This window comes from Oryctolagus cuniculus, chromosome 11 (assembly GCF_964237555.1).
Source record: "Oryctolagus cuniculus chromosome 11, mOryCun1.1, whole genome shotgun sequence".
Classification (NCBI taxonomy): domain Eukaryota; kingdom Metazoa; phylum Chordata; class Mammalia; order Lagomorpha; family Leporidae; genus Oryctolagus; species Oryctolagus cuniculus.
This window is the reverse complement of record NC_091442.1, coordinates 14,039,998-14,060,166: the sequence shown is the minus strand read 5'-3', so window position 1 is coordinate 14,060,166 and position 20,169 is coordinate 14,039,998. Positions and strand designations below refer to the sequence as shown.

Sequence of the window (20,169 nt, the reverse complement as noted above, 5' to 3'; positions counted from 1 at the left end):
TGTCTCTTCCCTGTGGGTCTGTGCCCTCTGGGCTGGTGGTGGCAAGGCAGACCTCTTGTCCTACAACCAATCTCAGGGTCATTCTTCGCTTTTCTTCAAGGATCAAACATATTCTAAGCCCAACAGCTCTGTCAGCCTATTTCCTGCCTATAGAATCACAGAGGTGTGACAGTCTAAGCTAAGGCTTAAGTTGGTGAGTTCCTACTGAGATGATTGATTATCTACAATCTATTATCTGTAATTCCAGCATGCATACCTCCAACCGCCTCCTTTATTGAACGCCTACACTCAGGGCTATTACCCCCTTCCCTAAATGCTACCTCCTGACTGACAGAGGTGCTTCTCTAGGTGGCTCCTAATGGCAAGGTGCACCACACTCCTCTTGAGATCTGTGAGGACATACTGTCTTTCCAGCAGCTGTCATCTCCAGATGTGTCGGCCTCGCCACACCTAAATAATAATAATGAAATCTTGGGGCCAGTGCTGTGGTGTAGCAGGTTACATTTCTGCCTGCAGTACTGGCATCCCCATATGAGTGTGGGTTCAATTCCTGGCTGTTCTAATTTTGATCCAGCTCCCTGCTAATGTGCCTGGGAAAACAGCAGAAGATGGCCCAAGTCCTTGGGCCCCTATACCCACATAGGATATCCGGAAGAAGCTCCTGGTTCCTGCCTTCAGATCAGCTCGGCTCCGGCCACTGCGGCCATCTGGGGAGTGAACCAGCGGATAGAAGACTCTTTCTTTGCCTCTGCTTCTCTGTAACTCTGCCTTTCAAATAAATAAATAAATAAATCTTTAAAACAGAACAAAACATTGCATCCAAAACTACAGGTGCCCTCATTGGAAACAATCAATGCAAGTCTCATGAGCCTGATTCCTCCGGAGAATGGGGTTTTGAAGGGAGCCTGAATCCCTCTTCCAGCGCTCTCTTGACTCTGGCACAAGTTTTGCCACTGTGACGCCGTCTGCCCTGAGGCTCTAAGCAGAGCTGAGCACTTGCGGTGCCATGCCCTTGAACTTCCAGAATTGTGAGCTAGATAAATCCCTATTAAGTACTCGGCTTCAGGTACTGTGTTACGACAACAGGAAACAAATTAATGCACACTGCTTTATTTCTCTGTTTCATTTTCCACATCAACAAGCATTTAACTCTTGAGAAACTGAGGTCCTGGCGCTGGGCGGGCACCCAAGCACCGGAGACCAGCTGTCCACGTCTGAGCCTGCAGCACCAGCGTCTCAGGCCCGCGTGGCAAGGGGTTTCCACCTTAGGAGAGAAGAGAGGATCAGAGGCACCGGGGCATGGCGTCGGGCCCAGGCCTCTGTGCCTGGGATCTGCGAGGCCTCCCCGCCCGGGGCCCTGGGGGTGCTGTGGGCTCCAGGGGCGGAGGGCAGGGGCTCCCGGACGCCAGCCGAGGGTCCACCTCAGATGAGGCAGGTGCCCTGCGGAGGGCGGCCTGGCGCCCCTCGGTGAGCCGGCCGGCGCCCCCCGGGCCTCCCTCCCGGTGCTGTGAGCTCCGGGCCGGCGGGCGGGCGGGCAGGCGGCGGCGCTGCTCACCTCAGTCCAGCGTCAGCCAGGGCTCCATGCACTGGCGCCGGCACTGGTAGAAGCAGCACTTCTTGGCCCCCTTGCAGCCCTGATCGCGCCGGCACGAAGGGAACAGCGTGAACGGGCACTCGGGGAAGAACTCGGGGCAATACCCGGGCTTCGGGTCGGCTGCAGAGAAACGCCGCGGGGTGAGCCCCGGGCCGCGCCGCCTGCCCCCCAGCCCGGCGCCGCCCGCGGCTCCTGGCCCTACCGGCTCTCCTCATGACTCCAGGCTGGGCCCCGGGGAGGCAGAGGAGGACGCACAGGGCGAGCAGGGAGGCGCGGCTCGGCCTCATAGCGTTCGCGCCAGGAACGCGGGCTCAACGGCTCCCCTTCGCTGAGGCGGGGCCGCCCGCAGGGGGCGCTGCGGTGCCGGGGCAAGAGGAAGTGCCCGTGTTTGACCCGGAAGTGCTGGCTGTCCCCTTCCCCAGGAGGAGACCCTGGGAGCAGCCCTGAGGGGGACTCGTGAGAGCCCCCATGAACAGGCTTCCTCAGGATGTCACAGGCTGGCTCGGCCCTCCATGGTTCCTGATTTACACAGCGGATTTTGAGGCCATCATAGGTGGGTTTTAAAAAACAAAGACAAAAGTGGATTCATGTTTATTTTTTAAAAAAATCACGTTTTAGGTAGCGGATACAGAAAAACCTTGCAAACATGATTTAAAATCTATCACAGACCTGTAAGAGTTGAATTGCTTAAAAGGTGACAATAACTCTTAGTTTTTATATTTTCCTTTTCTCAATTTTAAACTAAATATTATGTTACCAACAATTTAAAAAAAAAACATTATTCTATTACCTAAATAACAATACCGAATACCAGAAATCACAGGCAGAAATACGTTAGTTAAGTGTAATATCTACCATTTGTGAAGCACCTACTGTGTGCGAGGGACTTAGCAATCATTTCTATATCTTTAATTTAAAATCCTTTCAAAAGTTAACAGAATTGTATATGCTTTCGTATGGTATAATGTTTTGATATATATATAGTGAAATGACTAAATTGATGAATTAGCATCTGTCTTACCCCAAATAGTTTTTATTTTGGTGAGAACACTTAAAATCTACACTTTCAGTTTTTTGTTTAAGAAAACTATGTATCATTAACTTTATATTGTACAGATTTCTTGAGCTTATTCCTCCTATCTGAAATTCTGTATCTTTTGGCCAATATTTACCCATTCCCTTTCCCTTCCAACCCAACCTCTGATAACCAGTATTCTACTCTCAAATTCTATGAGCTCAACTTTTTAAATTTCACATGTAAGTGAGATCATGCACTATTTGTCTTTCTGTGCCTGATTTACTTCACTTAACACAATGTCCTCTGGGTTCATCCTTTTTGCAGCAAATGTCAGAATTTTTTCTTTATAAAGGTTAAATAGTATTCCACTGTGTATGTGTTACACGAAGCAATTCAATTAGTTACACGAAGCAATTCAAAGATGGTGCCCAGAGGAAGTAAGGTGGGCGGAATCCAAAGTTGTTTACCACCAAAGCTAATTGGCCATGCAACATCAGGGGAAGCAACAAAACTAGTAACAAGTGTATAGACATATGGATAGTCCTATGAAAATCGCCCCGCAAATGATCTTTTAAGTGATTGGTTGGTCCTTATGCCCTGCCCCAGTGACTCTACAGTTTTGTCCTATAAAAGAGTCTGTTACGTGGAAAATAAACGAGTCCCTGCTTGACTTGGCTCTGCGCTGCCTCTGATGGTCTCCGGGATCTGGAGGCTGGGGAATGGGCGAGTGGCGCACTTACCTTTCCTCGGGCCCAGTCCATCCTCCTACGAGTGGACTAAGACCCTGCATGTGTATATACCGCAGTTTTGAAAATCTCTTCACCCACTGATGCACACTTAGGTTGATACCATATCTTGGTTATTGTGAATAATGCTGTGGAGGATGGGGGAGAGTCATAATGACTTTGATGTACTGGCTTCATTTCCTTTGGATATATACCCACTAGTGGGATTGTTGGACCTGATTCCTTTTCCTTTTTTATTATTATTAATTTTAAATTTATAAAACAAAAATTGTGAGTTAGCACTACAGTATAATAGTGTGGAGCACATGGGAGTGCGGGTACATGCTGATTTTGATACACTAGGTTCATTTATTTCGGGTATATACCCAGTAGTGGAATTGACGGATCATATGGCAGTTCCTTTTTTTCTCCCCCATAATTATTTGTTTGAAAGGCAGGTTGATAGAAAGAGAGAGAGGGAGAGACAGCATATGGCAGTTATGTTTCCAGTTTTTAGAAGATATGTCCATACCGTCTTTCACAGTGACTGCACTAATTTGCATCCTACCAGCAATGTCTATGAGTTCATCTTTCTCCACATCCTCACCAGCATTTCTTGATGTCTTATCTTTTTGGTCATAGCCATTCTCACAGGGGGAGGTGATAGCTCATTGTGGTTTTAATTTGCATTTTCCTGATGTGATATTAAGCATTTATTTATATTTATTGGCCATTTATATTACTTTTTTTTTTTTTTTGACAGGCAGAGTGGATAGTGAGAGAGAGAGACAGAGAGAAAGGTCTTCCTTTGCCGTTGGTTCACCCTCCAATGGCCGCCACAGCCGGCGCGCTGTGGCCGGCGCACTGCGGCCGGCGCACTGCGCTGATCCAATGGCAGGAGCCAGGTACTTATCCTGGTCTCCCATGGGGTGCAGGGCCCAAGGACTTGGGCCATCCTCCACTGCACTCCCTGGCCACAGCAGAGAGCTGGCCTGGAAGAGGGGCAACCAGGACAGAATCCGGCGCCCCGACTGGGACTAGAACCCGGTGTGCCAGCGTCTCAAGGCGGAGGATTAGCCTAGTGAGCCGCAGCACAGGCTTTTTTTTTTTTTTGTAATTTTTAAAAAAGTATTTATTTATTTATTTGAAAGAGTTACACAGAGAGAGGAGAGGCAGAGAGAGAGGTCTTCCATCCAATGGTTCACTCCCCAATTGGCTGCAATGGCCAGAGCTGTGCCGATCCAAAGCCAGGAGCCAGGAGCTTCTTCCGGGTCTCCCACGTGGGAGCAGGGGCCCAAGGACTTGGACCATCTTCTGCTGCTTTCCCAGGCCATAGCAGAGAGCTGGATCAGAAGTGGAGCAGCCGGGTCTTGAACCGGCACCCATATGGGATGCTGACGCCCATATGGGATGCCGATGCTTCAGGCCAAGGCATTAACCCGCTGCACCACAGCGCTGGCCCCACACTGCCCTAATTTTTAAAGTGTCTATTTGTTTATTTAAAAGTCAGAAACACGCACACACACTTGCAGTAGGAGGGAGCGCCTATCTGTTGGTCCACTCAGGATGCCCAAATTGGTCTGAAGAAGGAAGCTGGGAATTCTATCCAGGTCTCCAATGTGGCTGACAGGAACCCAGCTATTTGAGTCATTACCATTTCCTCCTCGGGTCTACATTATCAGGAAGTGGAGTCAGGAGCTGAGTACTGAACCCAGGTACTCTCCTGTGTGATGCAGGCACATTAGTTGGCATCTTCAATGCTAAGCTAAACATTCTCTTTCATCCTTCAGTTTTTTTTAAACAAATGAATAAAGATGACAGTTTTCTAAGCATGTAGAAAAAACACAAACTGAAACCATGACAAGTAGAAAATTTGAAAATATCAACTTAGAGATAAATAGAGAAAGGTAAGCAATTGCACACAGAAAAGCACTGGCATCAGATGCATTCACAGGTAAATTCCACTGATTTCTCAGTCTTATAGTTCCAGTACTCTACAGATTGTTCCAGAATACTGCAAAAGAAAGAAAACCCCTCAATTCATGTAAGGAAGCAAATATAATTCTGATACCTAAACCAGATAAAGATAGTGCATAGAAGAAAGATACAGACAATATAGCTTATGAATATAAATGCAAAAATTCTTTTTTAAAAAGATCTATTTATTTGAAACAGTTGCAGGGAGTGAGGGAGAGACAAAGAGAGCATCCATCCACTGGTTCACTCCCCAGATGGCCACAGTGGCCAGGGCTGGACCGGGCCAAATCCAGGAGCTTCTTCCAGGTCTCCCATGTGGGTAGCAGGACCCAAGCACTTGGGCCATCTTCTGCTGCTTTTCCCAGGCCATTAGCAGGGAGCTGGATCAGAAATGAAGCAGCCAGGACAAAAACCAATGCTCACTGGGATGCAGGCATTGCAGGAGGCAGCTCTACCCACTACACCACAACACTGGCAAAAATTCTTATGTCACCAAACAGAATGAATTCTACTACATTAAGAATATAATATGGCCGGCACCATGGCTCAATAGGCTAATCCTCCACCTTGCAGCACCAGCATACCAGGTTCTAGTCCCTGTTGGGGTGCCGGATTCTGTCCCGGTTGCCCCTCTTCCAGGCCAGCTCTCTGCTATGGCCTGGGAGTGCAGTGGAGGATGGGCCAAGTGCTTGGGCCCTGCACCCCATGGGAGACCAGGAGGAAGCACCTGGCTCCTGGCTTTGGATCAGTGCAGTGCACCGGCCGCAGTGCGGCGGCCATTGGAAGGTCAATCAATGGCAAAAAGGAAGACCTTTCTCTCTGTCTGTCTCTCCCTCACTGTCCACTCTGCCTGTCAAAAAAAAAAAAAAAAAACACATATACACCATGAGCAGCTTCAAAGTTGGCTCAACATGATGAAATTCATTCATAGAATATATAATATTAATAAATCTAAGTAAAAATATCATTCTTTTCACAGATGTAAAAAAGCTATTGATGAAACTCAAGATATATTCATGATAAAATGTTCCATGAAATAGAAATTGAGGAACACATATACATATGTATATATAAATATAAATATAAACACAGAGGTATTTTGAAAAGTTTGTGGAAAATAGAATTAAAAGATAAATTTATTTTAGTGCAAGATTTAAAAATTTTTTTCCATAGTTTTTCGCAATATGCATTTTCCACAAGCTTTGTAAAGCCCCTTCATATATGAGTATATGTACACATTAGTCTTTTTTTGTTTTACAAATTTTATTTATTTGAAAGGCAGAGAGAGAGAGAGAGAGAGAGATCTTCATCCACTGGTTCACTCCTCAGTTGGCTGCAACAGCCAAGGCAGGGTCAGGCCAAAGCCAAGAGCCTGGAACTCATCCAGGTCTCCCACTTGGTGCAGATACCCATGGACTTGGTTCATCTGCTGCTTTCCTAGGCACATTAGCAGGGAGCAGGATCAGAAGTGGAACAGTTGGGTCTTGATCTGGCATCCGTCCAGGATTCTGGTATTGCTGGCATTGCTTCACCCACTGTGCCATAACGCTGGTCCCAATTATAAATGCTTTACAAGGGGCCAATGCTGTGTGTAGCAGGTAAAGCCACCACTGCAGTACGGGTATCCCATAGGGATGCTAGTTCGAGTCCCGGCTGCTTCTCTTCCAGTCCAGCTCTCTGCTATGGCCTGGGAAAGCAGTGGAGGATGGCCCAAGTGCTTAGGGCCCTGCATCCACGTGGAAGACCTGGAAGAAGCTCCTGGCTCCTGGCTTCGGATTGGCGTGGCTCCAGCCATTGTGGCTGTTTGGGGAGTGAATCAGCAGATAGAAGACCTCTCTCTCTCTCTCTCTGCTTCTGCCTCTCAAATAAATAAATAAATCTTTAAAAAAAAAATAAATGCTTTATAAGAGATCAAAACTGTGGATGTCCAAAGTCTTGGAACAGTCATGATTAAAATTTTTGATGAAAATTTCATATTAAACAAAGAAATTTAGTTATTTTTATTGCATACAGCATTTTTAAAAGATTTATTTATTTACTTGAAAGCCAGAGTTACACTGAGAGAAGAGAGGTAGAGAGAGAGAGAGAGAGAGAGAGAGAGAGACTGAGAGAGTGATCTTCCATCTGATGGTTCACTCCCCAATTGGCCGCAATGGCCAGAGCTGCGCCGATCTGAAGCCAGGAGCCAGGAGCTTCTTCCAGGTCTCCCACACGGGTGCAGGGGCCTAAGCACTTGGGCCATCTTGTACTTAGGCCATAGCAGAGAGCTGGATAAGAAGTGGAGCAGCCAGGTCTCAAACCAGTGCCCATATGGGATGCCAGCGCTTCAGGCCAGGGCGTTAACATGCTGCGCCACAGCGCCGGCCCCTGCATGCAGCATTTTTTTTTTTTTTTTGACAGGCAGAGTGGACAGTGAGAGAGAGAGACAGAGAGAAAGGTCTTCCTTTGCCGTTGGTTCACCCTCCAATGGCTGGCGCGGCCGGCGCACTGCGGCCAGTGCACCGCGCTGATCCGATGGCAGGAGCCAGGAGCCAGGTGCTTCTCCTGGTCTCCCATGGGGTGCAGGGCCCAAGCACCTGGGCCATCCTCCACTGCACTCCCGGGCCACAGCAGAGGGCTGGCCTGGAAGAGGGGCAACCGGGACAGAATCCGGCGCCCCGACCGCGACTAGAACCCGGTGTGCCGGTGCCGCTAGGCGGAGGATTAGCCTAGTGAGCCGCGGCGCCGGCCACTGCATGCAGCATTTTAAGATAAAAATCATAGTTGAAAGCACCACATAAGGACCATTAGACTTTTTAAAACAATATTTAGGCTGTCTACATCAATATATGTATAAATATCATTGTGAAATAGTAGTCACTCATTTAGCAGAGTGATTTAATTAGTTATAAAGTGATCATTTAAAAGAATTTAAATGGAGATTATGAAAAAATGTCTTAAGTCTATTCCCTGATAATAACATAAGACTGTGCAAGAAATACAGCATTAAACAGAGGCCATCACAGCCTCTGTTTACAAAAAGTACTTTGATAAGGACATGTACTTTTCCTCAGTTTTGCCTTTATAAACTTCTCTGCCTCGCTTTCTTTTAATGTTTATAATATTTAGTATTTTAATATTTATAAGTTTACTATGACATGCATATTCCCATTACAGTGTTTGACTAGTCCCAAATAAATGTTATTATTTTTGGAGACTCTCTCTCTCTCTCTGATTGTTGATTTTAGCTGTGGTTTCAGTGTTGAATGTAGCCCAGAGGTCTGGGTGGAAGGCTTGGTACATAAAGTGGCACTCCAGGGAGGCAGTGGAAACTTTAGGAGGCGGGGCTGAATGGGAGGTGCTTATGCCATTTAGGGTGGGCTCTCCAGAAGGTAGGTCTCACAGCAGCATGGTGAGAACCACACAGACCCTCTGCCCATCCTACTCGGCTGTGTGATTCCTCCTCTGCACTGTATCTGTCGTCAGCTGTAGGTCCTTTGCAAGAGCCAAAGCTGTAGCAGACAACTTGGACTTGGAATCTCTAAAACTGTGAACAAAGTAGAGCCTCCTTTCTTTATGTTAGCTCCCTCAGGTGTTTTGTAACAGTAATGAAAAGCTGACTAATGCAAGACTGCAGTTCTTGACTGATGATTGGATTTCCATTGTGAAGCCCTAGGAATGGGGCTTCTCCTCCTGCCCCTGTTCTGCCATGTGCACAGGGAGAGGTTCCTCTGCCATTCCCGTTCCCCAGAGTTTCCTGGAGCCCAGAAGTCACCAAAACCAGAAACACATGGGGCAGAAGAGAGCCTTTTTGCTTGGAAGTGAACGAGAGAGCTAGTCCCAGGCTTGGGCATCCTGAATGGGAGGGAAAACTGGCAGAATGCAGAGGGGAGTGCTACAGGGACTTGGGATCAGAAGGGAGCCCACAGCCCTGGGCCTGTGACAGGTGCAGCGGGGACAGGCTCCACCTGGTGGAGAGAAGAGAATCAGAGGTGTGGCTCAGCCGGCCAAGCCCTTGGAGGCAGTGAGAGGACAGGCTCATCCCTCTCAGCTCTGAGGTTGCAGCCTCTAGGAGCTGTCACTGTCTTCATCGCCTCCCATAGCCTCCCTCCGCCCTCCTGAGATGGTACCCCACTGTTCAGTCTTCTGTGTCTCAGGATTCTCCACTTCCTCCACGTGGTGTCACCTCACAAGAGCTTGTGCAGCACTTCATGTGCCCTGGGCAATCTGTCCCTCCCAGCAGTGGTTAAAGAGTTTCAAAGAGTGGCACTGGTTCACATGCATGGGACGTTTGCCAGCTTAGGGAGCAGTCATCTAAGAATGAAGCTTCCCTTTGGTCTGGATCCTCAGCTTCAACTGCATCTTATCATTCAGTGGGATCTTGTCCTTTGGAACATGATTTTTGTCAGTGTCTTGATCTTTAAATACAATGCTTTAAAGAGATAATATCCTCTGAACTGAATATAAGCTTTTAAAACTTTTTTTGTTTTTGTTTGTTTGCTTGCTTGTTTTTTGACAGGCAGAGTGGACAGTGAGAGAGAGAGACAGAGAGAAAGGTCTTCCTTTACCATTGGTTCACCCTCCAATGGCCGCTACGGCTGGCGCATCGCGCTGATCAGAAGCCAGGAGCCAGGTACTTCTCCTGGTCTCCCATGGGGTGCAGGGCCCAAAGACCTGGGCCATCCTCCACTGCACTCCCGGGCCACAGCAGAGAGCTGGCCTGGAAGAGGGGCAACCAGGACAGAATCCGGCACCCCGACCGGGACTAGAACCCGGTGTGCCGGCGCCGCAAGGTGGAGGATTAGCCTATTGAGCCGCAACGCCAGCCTTTAAAACTTCTTGACCTTTAACATGAACTGCAACAGATGAAAAGCCCCCATATTTATTTATTTATTTATTTATTTATTTATTTATAAGTTTTAAGGATTTTATTCAGTGAGAGGAATGAGTAGTAGAGCGAGGGCTTTATTTAGGGGAGAGAAAAATCTAGATGCTAAGTTGGGTCCATACCAAGCACAGAGCAGGCTGGATGCCACGTGGAGTAAGATGCAGGCAGGAAGGCAGAGCGGGCAGCCTGAAGGCCATGCACCCCGAAGGTGTGGGGCAACAAGAGGGAGGGGCTCACCACGTCCCAGGCCTTTTATTCACTCCCAAAGGGGAAGCCCCCATATTTAGGCCCCAATGCCTGCTTTATCTGCATTATCCTCTAGGTCCAGCCAGTACTCAAGCAGCATTACTCAAACCAAGACCTAGGATGAGGGAGGTGCAGGGCTGTTCCTTCTATTTTGGGAAAGAGTCTGCAGGTCTATACATTCTCCCCCTCCCCCCATTCCAAGTCTCCTAGGAGCAGATGTATTCCCAGCAACAGTATTCAAAATACTGTTGAATGAAAAGCACAAGTCCCAAAAGAGAATATTTAGAATGACATGCTTGTTATAAAACTCAAAACCAAAGCAAATTTATGTTTAATTTACTTAATCTTTTAAAATATACAGAAGGAACACATTGGGAAAATTCACCTATGTAGTAAAGCTCAAAAAGAAGTATAAAATAGATGTGGAAACTATGAATGTGAAATTCAGGATAGCCGTTAACTGGAGGTGAGGAAAGAAAACATTCTGGATGCGAGAGAAGCTCCAGGAGATGCGTAAGCATTGGGTATCCTTAGGTCCTGGATTGATCGTGGGTTAATGTGTGTGTGTGTGTGTTTAAACTGTAGAGTAGCCTTTATGCTGGAACCATCATCAAGTAGTTCACCAAGAGGACGAACAAAGGGGAAGAGAAGAGGTACCCAATACATGTTCTCCAGGCCACTAAAAAACATGGAGTTGTTGTTCCTTTGGCCACATACATGAGCATTTATAAGTAAGGTGACATTGTAGACATCAAAGGAATGGGTACTGTTCACAAAGGAATGCCCCATAACTGCAACCATGGCAAACTGGAAGAGTCTACAGTGTTACCCAGCATGCTGTTGGCACTGTTGTAAACAAACAAGTGAAGGGCCAGATTCTTGCCGAGATAATACATGTGCATATTGAACATATTAAGCACTCTGTGTGCCGACATAGCTTCCTGAAGCGTGTGAAGGAAAATGATCGGAAAAAGAAGGAAGCCAAAGAGAAAGATAGCTGGATTCAACTAAAGCACCAGCCTGCTCCACGCAGAGAAGCCCACTCTGTCAGAACCAATGAAAGGAGCCTGAGCTGCTGGAACCCATTCTTGAATTCATGGCATAGTAAGTGTAAAAAAGTAAATAAATAAAACATCTCTGGACTGCAAAAAAAAAAAAATAGTAAAACTGTAGACTATCATGTATGGATAATCTTGTTAGGCAAAAATGACAACGTTGCCTGTTTACTATTACGAACTGCTCCGTATGTGGCTTTTCTTGGCTTTCTTTCTGGTAGAATAGCTTCCTAGTTGATTTGCTAGTAAAGTTCAATGTATTTAGAACTTTTATAATAGTCCCACATTTCTCTTGATAGGGACTGTACATTTTGTACTCCCACCAGGAGGGAATGAAACTGTTTCCATCAGCCTTGTGTATAGAGTTTGTCTTTAATTTTTAGATATTAATCAATTTATTTAAAGATAGTCTTGTGCTTAGAATATTTCAGCTTTTAAACATATTTAATTAACATGTAATACTTGTATGTTTTATGGGGTTCAATAAAATAATTCATCCTGTTACAATGTAGGCTGATAAAATAAGATGATTAATGTATTTAGAATTTCCATTCCCATATCTTTTCTTTATGTTTGGAGCCTACCAGCTCTTCTCTTCTAGTTCTTCATGCAGTATATAATACTTTATTGAGAACTGTGGTCACCCCACTGAGCTATGGAGCACTAGGACTTGTTACTTCTGACACTCTTTTGGAGCCTGTTACCCAACCACCTTCTATCCCCTCTACCCTCACCCTTCTTTTCTTTTTTTTTTTTTTTTTTTTTTTTTTTTTTTTTTTTGACAGGCAGAGTGGACAGTGAGAAAGAGAGACAGAGAGAAAGGTCTTCCTTTTGCCGTTGGTTCACCCTCCAATGGCCGCCGCGGCCGGCGCGCTGCGGCCGGCGCACCGCGCTGATCCGATGGCAGGAGCCAGGAGCCAGGTGCTTTTCCTGGTCTCCCATGGGGTGCAGGGCCCAAGCACCTGGGCCATCCTCCACTGCACTCCCTGGCCACAGCAGAGGGCTGGCCTGGAAGAGGGGCAACAGGGACAGAATCCGGCGCCCCGACCGGGACTAGAACCCGGTGTGCCGGCGCCGCTAGGCGGAGGATTAGCCTAGTGAGCCGCGGCGCCGGCCTCCCTCACCCTTCTAAACATCTAGTAATCTCTGTTCTAAACTGAGATGAACTTTTTTGGACCTTGGGTGATAGATGAGAAGTGATACTTTACTTACCTTTCTATTTAACATTTCTCTACATGAATTACTGTAAGCATATTTTTATGTTAAAGGAGGCCACTCATTTATTTTTCTGGCAACTCATTTCCTTTGCTCATTTTAAAGTTGGCTCTTTAGCTTTTATCTTTTCAGTTGAAAGAGGACTCAATAGAAGAAGAGAAATTAAAAATTAATTTTATTTCAAAAATTTTACTCACTGAAATTTTCCTTTACACAAAATGTTGTACTGTTCTCTCATGATATTTTGTCTTCCTTTACCTTCTCTTCATCTGTTACTCCTATCTCTAATCTTTTTCATATATAAGTCATTTGCTTTAGAGAGGGAAAGTTACTTGGGACCCATCTCGCTGTTTGTCCTTTAGGCCATGATCCAGATCCTTTCTTCTGTACTTGGGTGTCAGTCCTTTCCTTGGTATTTTGGCCATTACCTTTTAAATTTTCATTAGGATCTTGTGTCGTGTTTTGATCCCTGACCTATACTAACTATGCAGTTTTGACAGCAAAACTGCCTTGGGATTCATCTTGTAGCCAATCTTGTTGTTATCACAGAGGGATTTTTCTTTACCTGGATATTCATTCACTTGGCTTTGTATTCCTATTTTAGACCTGCCCTTGTTCCAGATTATAATATTGTGTCATTTTGATCCTTGTCATCCTTTTTAGTTTGGCTAAAAAACTGCCTGGGGATCCACGTTGTGAGAACTGTGCTGCCTACTATAGGATGGGGCTTATTCTCTACTTAGACATTGGCCTGCTTCCATTTACATGTGAGTCATACCTTTGATGTTGATCAGGATTTTGTACATGATTTTGATCATTGTAATCTAAATGCTATACACTTAGGATACAAAAATTGTCTTCTGAGCCATCCTGGTGTCTTCCTTGTTATTTATGATTCAGTGGTTCTTATTTTCTGCCTTGATGTTGGCCCACTGCAATCATTTCACCTTGTGCACACCAGTTATATTGATCATACAGTGACTTCTGTCATAATTGTCATGTAATTGTTCTTTAGATATGAAAATGATGAAGATGCTGGTGGACTTCATGTTGTGAGGGAGGGCCTTGGCTGAAAGCTGACTTGAGAGTTCATTTTTATATCTTTCTTGCCTGAGTATGCCGTGGGAAGTGCTGATATTCCAAAAGACACTGCCCTTATTTAGCTTATCAGTAAATGCTAACTTCCTCCTGCTCAGTAGGCGATGTTGTCAAAGTCTTGAGGGACTTTCCTGACCTCTATAATCCCCAGCAAATTTTTATCAATATTTACAATGATCATGCCGAGTATCCTGCATATCCAGAAAAAATTCAGTCCGGAGTAAGGAAGAGACATACTTCAGGTTATAAAATTAATCGGTAGCTGATCAGTCTTAAGTGTGGGGCTCAGTTCCATGACCAGCAATACTCAACATATATAGAACTCTACACTTCCACTTACTTCTCAATGAGCTTGAGATATATTATGTTTTATTCATTTATTTATTTTTAAGGATTTATTTATTTTTATTTGAAAGGCAGAGATACGGAGAGGGAGAGAGAGGGAGTGCTGGCTCACTCCCCAGATGGTCACAGTGGCCAGAGCTGCACCAATCCGAAGCCAGGAGCCAGGAGCTTCTTCCAGGTCTCCCACGTAGGCAGAAGGGCCCAAGGACTTGGGCCATCTTCCACTGCTTTCCCAGGCCATAGCAGAGAGCTGGATCTGAAGTAGAGCAACCAGGACTCAAACTGATGCCCATATGAGATGCCAGCACTGCAGATGGCAGCTTTGTCCACTACGCCACAGTGCTGGCCCCTGATATATATTCTATTTTAACTTAGAAGGGGCAATTATAGAGAGAGAAAAAACAGAAGAGAATATAAGTTTATGGAAGGCAAAGAATGTTTCAGGAAGTAAATGCAGCACATCAATGTCAAAAGTGGCTTTGAAGTTATACACTGTAAAGACTTACATATTCCTAAAACTCACTGAACTTCATCCGATGTTAGTAAGTATGATGAGAGATTTATATGTTACTTGTCATTTGGAGAGTGAAGAACGACAGCAACCTTCTCAAGAAGTCAGAATGAGTAGTGGAGTAAGAGTTAGGGCTGCATCAGTACAGTGAGGTAATAAGCTGCAGAGACCCTTGGAAGGTGGGAAGGATTTATGTTTTAATGGTGACAGGAATATCTGTTGGGGAAAAAGTAACAGTGTTGGTTTCTGCATTGGGTTCTTTTCCTGTAAACTACCTAAAGAACACAATACACAATACTTTCTTTTTTAATTAAAAAAATAAAATCTGTTCCCTGTGCACTGTTAGTATTATAAAATGATGTAGCCAATGTGGAAAACTAGCAGTCCCTCAAAAAATTAACAATACAAGTAACATATAATGCAGCAATTCTACTGGTTATATGTCCAAGAGATTGGAAACAAGGAACTCAAACAGATATTTGTATGCCCATGGTTATGGCAGCATTATTCATTATAGCAAGAAGTAGAAGCAACTCAAAGGTCAATGATAGATGAAGGGATATCAGACTGCGCCTATCAGTTCCCCTGACTTAGGAAAGCTACTTGGAGCACCACAGTGCTATGTGGGCCTGATTGATTCTAACCAGGAATCATCTTATCCACATTTCTGTACACAGTTCTCTGCCGCCCAAATCTTAAAATCTTCCCCGAGCACCTGGTCAGAGTCGGACTTGAGCATTACCCCGGATCCTTATTTAGCTGCTTGTAATAACTTTTCTTTCTGTAAAGACTGTGGCATCAGTGATTGGCCTTTTGATGCACATGGGCAGTTGAACTCGTTTTTGGTTCCAGTAACAAATTTTGGATAAACAAAAGGTGATTTTTACATATAATAAGCATCATTCAGCCATAAAATGGAAGGAAATTCTGTGAACTTCTTGAAGTACCCTCATACTGTATGATTCCAATTTCTATTTTGTTTAGATTCATAGAGACATAAAAGAATAAAGGTTGCCTGGGGCTCAGGGAGGGATGAATGGAGACTTAGTATTTAATCAGAATAGTTTCAGTTTGGGTTAAAAAAAAAAAAGACAGCATAAATATTTTTACTATAATAACAAGGACATTAAAAAAATTTCCTGCATAAGCAAACAGCTACAAACTGTACTAATTAATATGTACTAATTAATACAGAGAGGAAGGTTGAAGAGAGAGCATTTTCTGCCTCGTATAGAGAAATGCAGTCTTCTGTAAGTTAACTGTGACGGCATCCTAAAGAACAGTTCATCCCTTTTACTCAGCAGCTTGGGTGTAAGCAGACCACAGACGGGCAGAGCATCCCAACAGTGCATATTCAGAACACCGTGGCAGGACATTTGTGGGAAGGATGGCTGAAAATCTTGTTTTTAGTCATTCTATCCTAAAGTTCTAATATTTACTCACAATCCACACTGAACACTTCAGGTGCCTTTTCTGGGTGGTTTCAACCTTTTTTTTTTTTTTTTTTCTGTCCCAGAATTTTTGTCTTTCTTTCCCTTCATCTGTCTTCAACAAAGACTCCAACATTGTGCAATTGAGGCATTAGTGTGTGCGCAATCAAGGAAAATTCTAGCTAGGCATGCTGAAAGGGCACATTAACCCCAAGGCCCTTATCCTACTGTTTCTTTTTTGGGTTTTGTTTGTTCATCTGTTTTTCCAACAGGAAGTCTGAGCCTTACAAGTGGATGGAGATCGTTCAAGGTCCTACAGTAACAAAGTAGAAGATAGGGCCAGAGCCCAGTCCATTGAAGGAAGATACAGGGGTTAAAGCGTACGAGGGAATCAGTGACTTTAAAATTTGACTTATTTAAAATAAGGCCTTTTTTTTGCTTAAGATATTTCAAAGACAAGAATTTGGAAGACCACTTTCTCAGAGCTCTGCTATCTTGTATTCTTAAGGAAGCCCGAGAACTGAGTTACATAATGTGAGGAGATTCAAGGTTAATCACGTCTTATTATTAAGTAGATTAAGGGCTCCAAGGCAGCTGGGTTGGAGCACAAAGAGGATTTCTTTTTCCTAATTGATCAATGTCCAAATTTTGGGACATAAGTAACCTAGAAGTAAGGTGTGTTATGCTCCATTTCCAGCCCAAGCCCCAAACCCAGGCCTAGGACACTACAAACAAGTGTGAAGACTACCAGCAGCACCACCAGAGAAAACTGCCGCAAAAATGGCTTGCTCCTCCTGTCAAGATATGTACATGCCTTTCATAGTCACCCACACAGAAGATTTGACTCCCCAGATGGCTGCAATGGCCGGAGCTGTGCCGATCTGAAGCCAGGAGCCAGGCCGATCTGAAGCCAGGAGCCAGGAGCCTCTTCCTGGCCTCCCACGATGGGTGCAGGGGCCCAAGGACCTGGGCCATCTTCCACTGCTTTCCCAGGCCATAGCAGAGAGCTGGATCGGAAGTCGAACAGCCGGGACTCGAACCAGCACCCATATGGGATGCTGGCACTGCAGGCGGCAGCCTTACCTGCTATACCACAGCGCTGGCCCCTAAAACAGATCTTAAAAGAGCTCTCAACAAGGCTGGGGAGAGAGAGGTCTTACAGAAGTTCATGAAGTTTTCAATACACACTGCTTTATTTTATTTTATTTTATTTTTTCACATCAACAAGCATTTAACTCTTGAGAAACTGAAGTCCTGGCGCTGGGCGGGCACCCAAGCACTGGAGACCAGCTGTCCACGTCTGAAGGGTTTCCACCTTAGGAGAGAAGAGAGGATCAGAGGCACCGGGGCATGGCGTCGGGCCCAGGCCTCTGTGCCTGGGATCTGCGAGGCCTCCCCGCCCGGGGCCCTGGGGGTGCTGTGGGCTCCAGGGGCGGAGGGCAGGGGCTCCCGGACGCCAGCCGAGGGTCCACCTCAGATGAGGCAGGTGCCCTGCGGAGGGCGGCCTGGCGCCCCTCGGTGAGCCGGCCGGCGCCCCCCGGGCCTCCCTCCCGGTGCTGTGAGCTCCGGGCCGGCGGGCGGGCGGGCAGGCGGCGGCGCTGCTCACCTCAGTCCAGCGTCAGCCAGGGCTCCATGCACTGGCGCCGGCACTGGTAGAAGCAGCACTTCTTGGCCCCCTTGCAGCCCTGATCGCGCCGGCACGAAGGGAACAGCGTGAACGGGCACTCGGGGAAGAACTCGGGGCAATACCCGGGCTTCGGGTCGGCTGCAGAGAAACGCCGCGGGGTGAGCCCCGGGCCGCGCCGCCTGCCCCCCAGCCCGGCGCCGCCCGCGGCTCCTGGCCCTACCGGCTCTCCTCATGACTCCAGGCTGGGCCCCGGGGAGGCAGAGGAGGACGCACAGGGCGAGCAGGGAGGCGCGGCTCGGCCTCATAGCGTTCGCGCCAGGAACGCGGGCTCAACGGCTCCCCCTTGCTGAGGCGGGGCCGCCCGCAGGGGGCGCTGCGGTGCCGGGGCAAGAGGAAGTGCCCGTGTTTGACCCGGAAGTGCTGGCTGTCCCCTTCCCCAGGAGGAGACCCTGGGAGCAGCCCTGAGGGGGACTCGTGAGAGCCCCCATGAACAGGCTTCCTCAGGATGTCACAAGCTGGCTCGGCCCTCCATGGTTCCTGATTTACACAGCTGATCTGAGGCAACAGGCGTTGTCTGCCAGGCAATGCTTCAGTTCTGTCAAACTCCGGGACAGTTGAAACCCCAGGCCTCCCCAAAGCGTCAGATATCAGTGCGTTGAAGGTGTTTACTTTTTATTTATTTATTTATTTTTTTGACAGGCAGAGTGGACTTTGAGAGAGAGAGACAGAGAAAGGTCTTCCTTTGCCGTTGGTTCACCCTCCAATGGCCGCCGCGGCCGGTGCGCTGTGGCCGGCGCACCGCGCTGATCCAAAGGCAGGAGCCAGGTGCTTCTCCTGGTCTCCCATGGGGTGCAGGGCCCAAGCACCTGGACCATCCTCCACTGCACTCGCGGGCCACAGCAGAGAGCTGGCCTGGAAGAGGGGCAACCAGGACAGAATCCGGCGCCCCTGACCAGGACTAGAACCCGGTGTGCCAGCGCCGCAAGGTGGAGGATTAGCCTAGTGAGCCACGGTGCCGGCCTCTGAAACTTCTGATCTGTTTTTTAGCACCTTTTTTTCTTGACAACCTGTGGCTGCCTCCAGGCATTGTATCTTTTTCCTCTGCGATTCCACTGCTCTTTTCTAGCTTTAGGTTTGCCAGTCTTCAGGGAGTTCTGTCCAAATTCAGGAAAAAGAAAAAAAAAAAAACTTGCCATTTGATTTAGTATGCCAGTAACATTAAATGTTTGCATTGTTATTCTCAAGACACTTTTTCATAGCCTCATTCAGTAACATAAAACCGTTTTGTTTTTCAAAGCAGTTGATAATCACTACAATTTTGCATTTCAAGGAATGAACACAGTATGACAAGGATATCACTTAAAAAATGTTATGATCTTGTTATGAAGCAAAAAAAATCCTCAACAAAATCTTACCCAGTGAATTTTGCAATATTTTAAATTTGATGGTATACCATGCACAAACAGGTTTTGCATCAGTAATGTATGGTTGGCATAGGGACTCCAGGGGCCAGTGGAAAGGAAAAGAAAGAACATATGTAACATAACCCTCCAGTAGCCCTTAGGAAGGGGGGAGACTGGAGAAACATATATAATGCAATTCAGATGTTGTTGCATCTGCCAAGTGGACTTGATTGAGCACTCTGTGAACTTATATGCGAAACAGGCTGCTGCAATGTCAGTTCCTTGATTGATTCATGGAGAATACCTCTTTAGCATATATCTCAACCAATCAGAGAACTTTCTGCTTTAGAAACACAGGTAGGCCTTCAGAGCAGCCCTCCCGGCTGCCAGGAGGTTTTCTTTGTCTTCAATAAATGCCCTTCATTTTGGTCACTTCATCCATGTCTATGTGCTTCATTCATCATGCTCATGAGACAAAGAATCCAGAGAAGCTATAACATAGCAGATGGCAATGCTCAGTGAACCCAACAGAGAAAAGCTGTGGCCTGATGACAGAAGAGACGCTGTATCACTGAGAGCTGTGACACTGAGAGACCTGAGCCTGGATCAAGGTGCAGCTATTTTGAAATAGGCCTCCATCTTGTAACTTAGGCCTGACCGGGCCCTGAACCCTAAATCAAAAGCTCCTAAAAAAGGGGAAATAAACTCCCCTTGTGATAACATCCTCTAGCGACAGCCAATCAGCAGATAGCAGGGAAACACCTAAAGTTCCAGGTGTCTTTTCAGGCAGTTAGGGTGATTGATAACATCCTGAAACCCTGCAGTTTGACACGTACACCCTAGCAGCTCTGGCCCTATACTTTAGCCAATCATTTTAAAAAGCATCAACCCCAAAAGCCATCCAACCACCTTTACTAGGTCCATTCCTGTCGCTCCCCGTCTTCGTGGAGGAACGACACAGGACCCTGCGCTGTTCTTTCGTCTGCTCGGCCCTCCCCGGGTTTGCTGCTGGTTTTTCCCGGGTTGGCTACCGTCCCTTCCACCTCCGTGGAAGGGCG

The 20,169-nt window shown here is 46.5% G+C and overlaps 2 long non-coding RNA genes across 2 annotated transcripts in view; one reads left to right on the top strand and one right to left on the bottom strand.

Moving 5' to 3' along the window:
- Window positions 1-1,094: 1,094 nt before the first annotated feature.
- Window positions 1,095-1,971, bottom strand: LOC127490947 (uncharacterized). The gene is made up of 3 exons (XR_007919314.2): window positions 1,797-1,971; window positions 1,556-1,714; window positions 1,095-1,264 (listed from the first exon to the last, which is right to left on the bottom strand). It is a non-coding gene; the product is annotated as an uncharacterized lncRNA (long non-coding RNA).
- Window positions 1,972-2,011: 40 nt separating this feature from the next.
- LOC138844287 (uncharacterized) overlaps window positions 2,012-20,169 on the top strand; it is a 64,451-nt gene continuing 46,293 nt past the window's right edge. Inside the window, exon 1 of the long non-coding RNA XR_011379864.1 lies at window positions 2,012-2,147. This is a non-coding gene — a long non-coding RNA (uncharacterized lncRNA). The remainder of the gene's footprint in view (window positions 2,148-20,169) is intronic.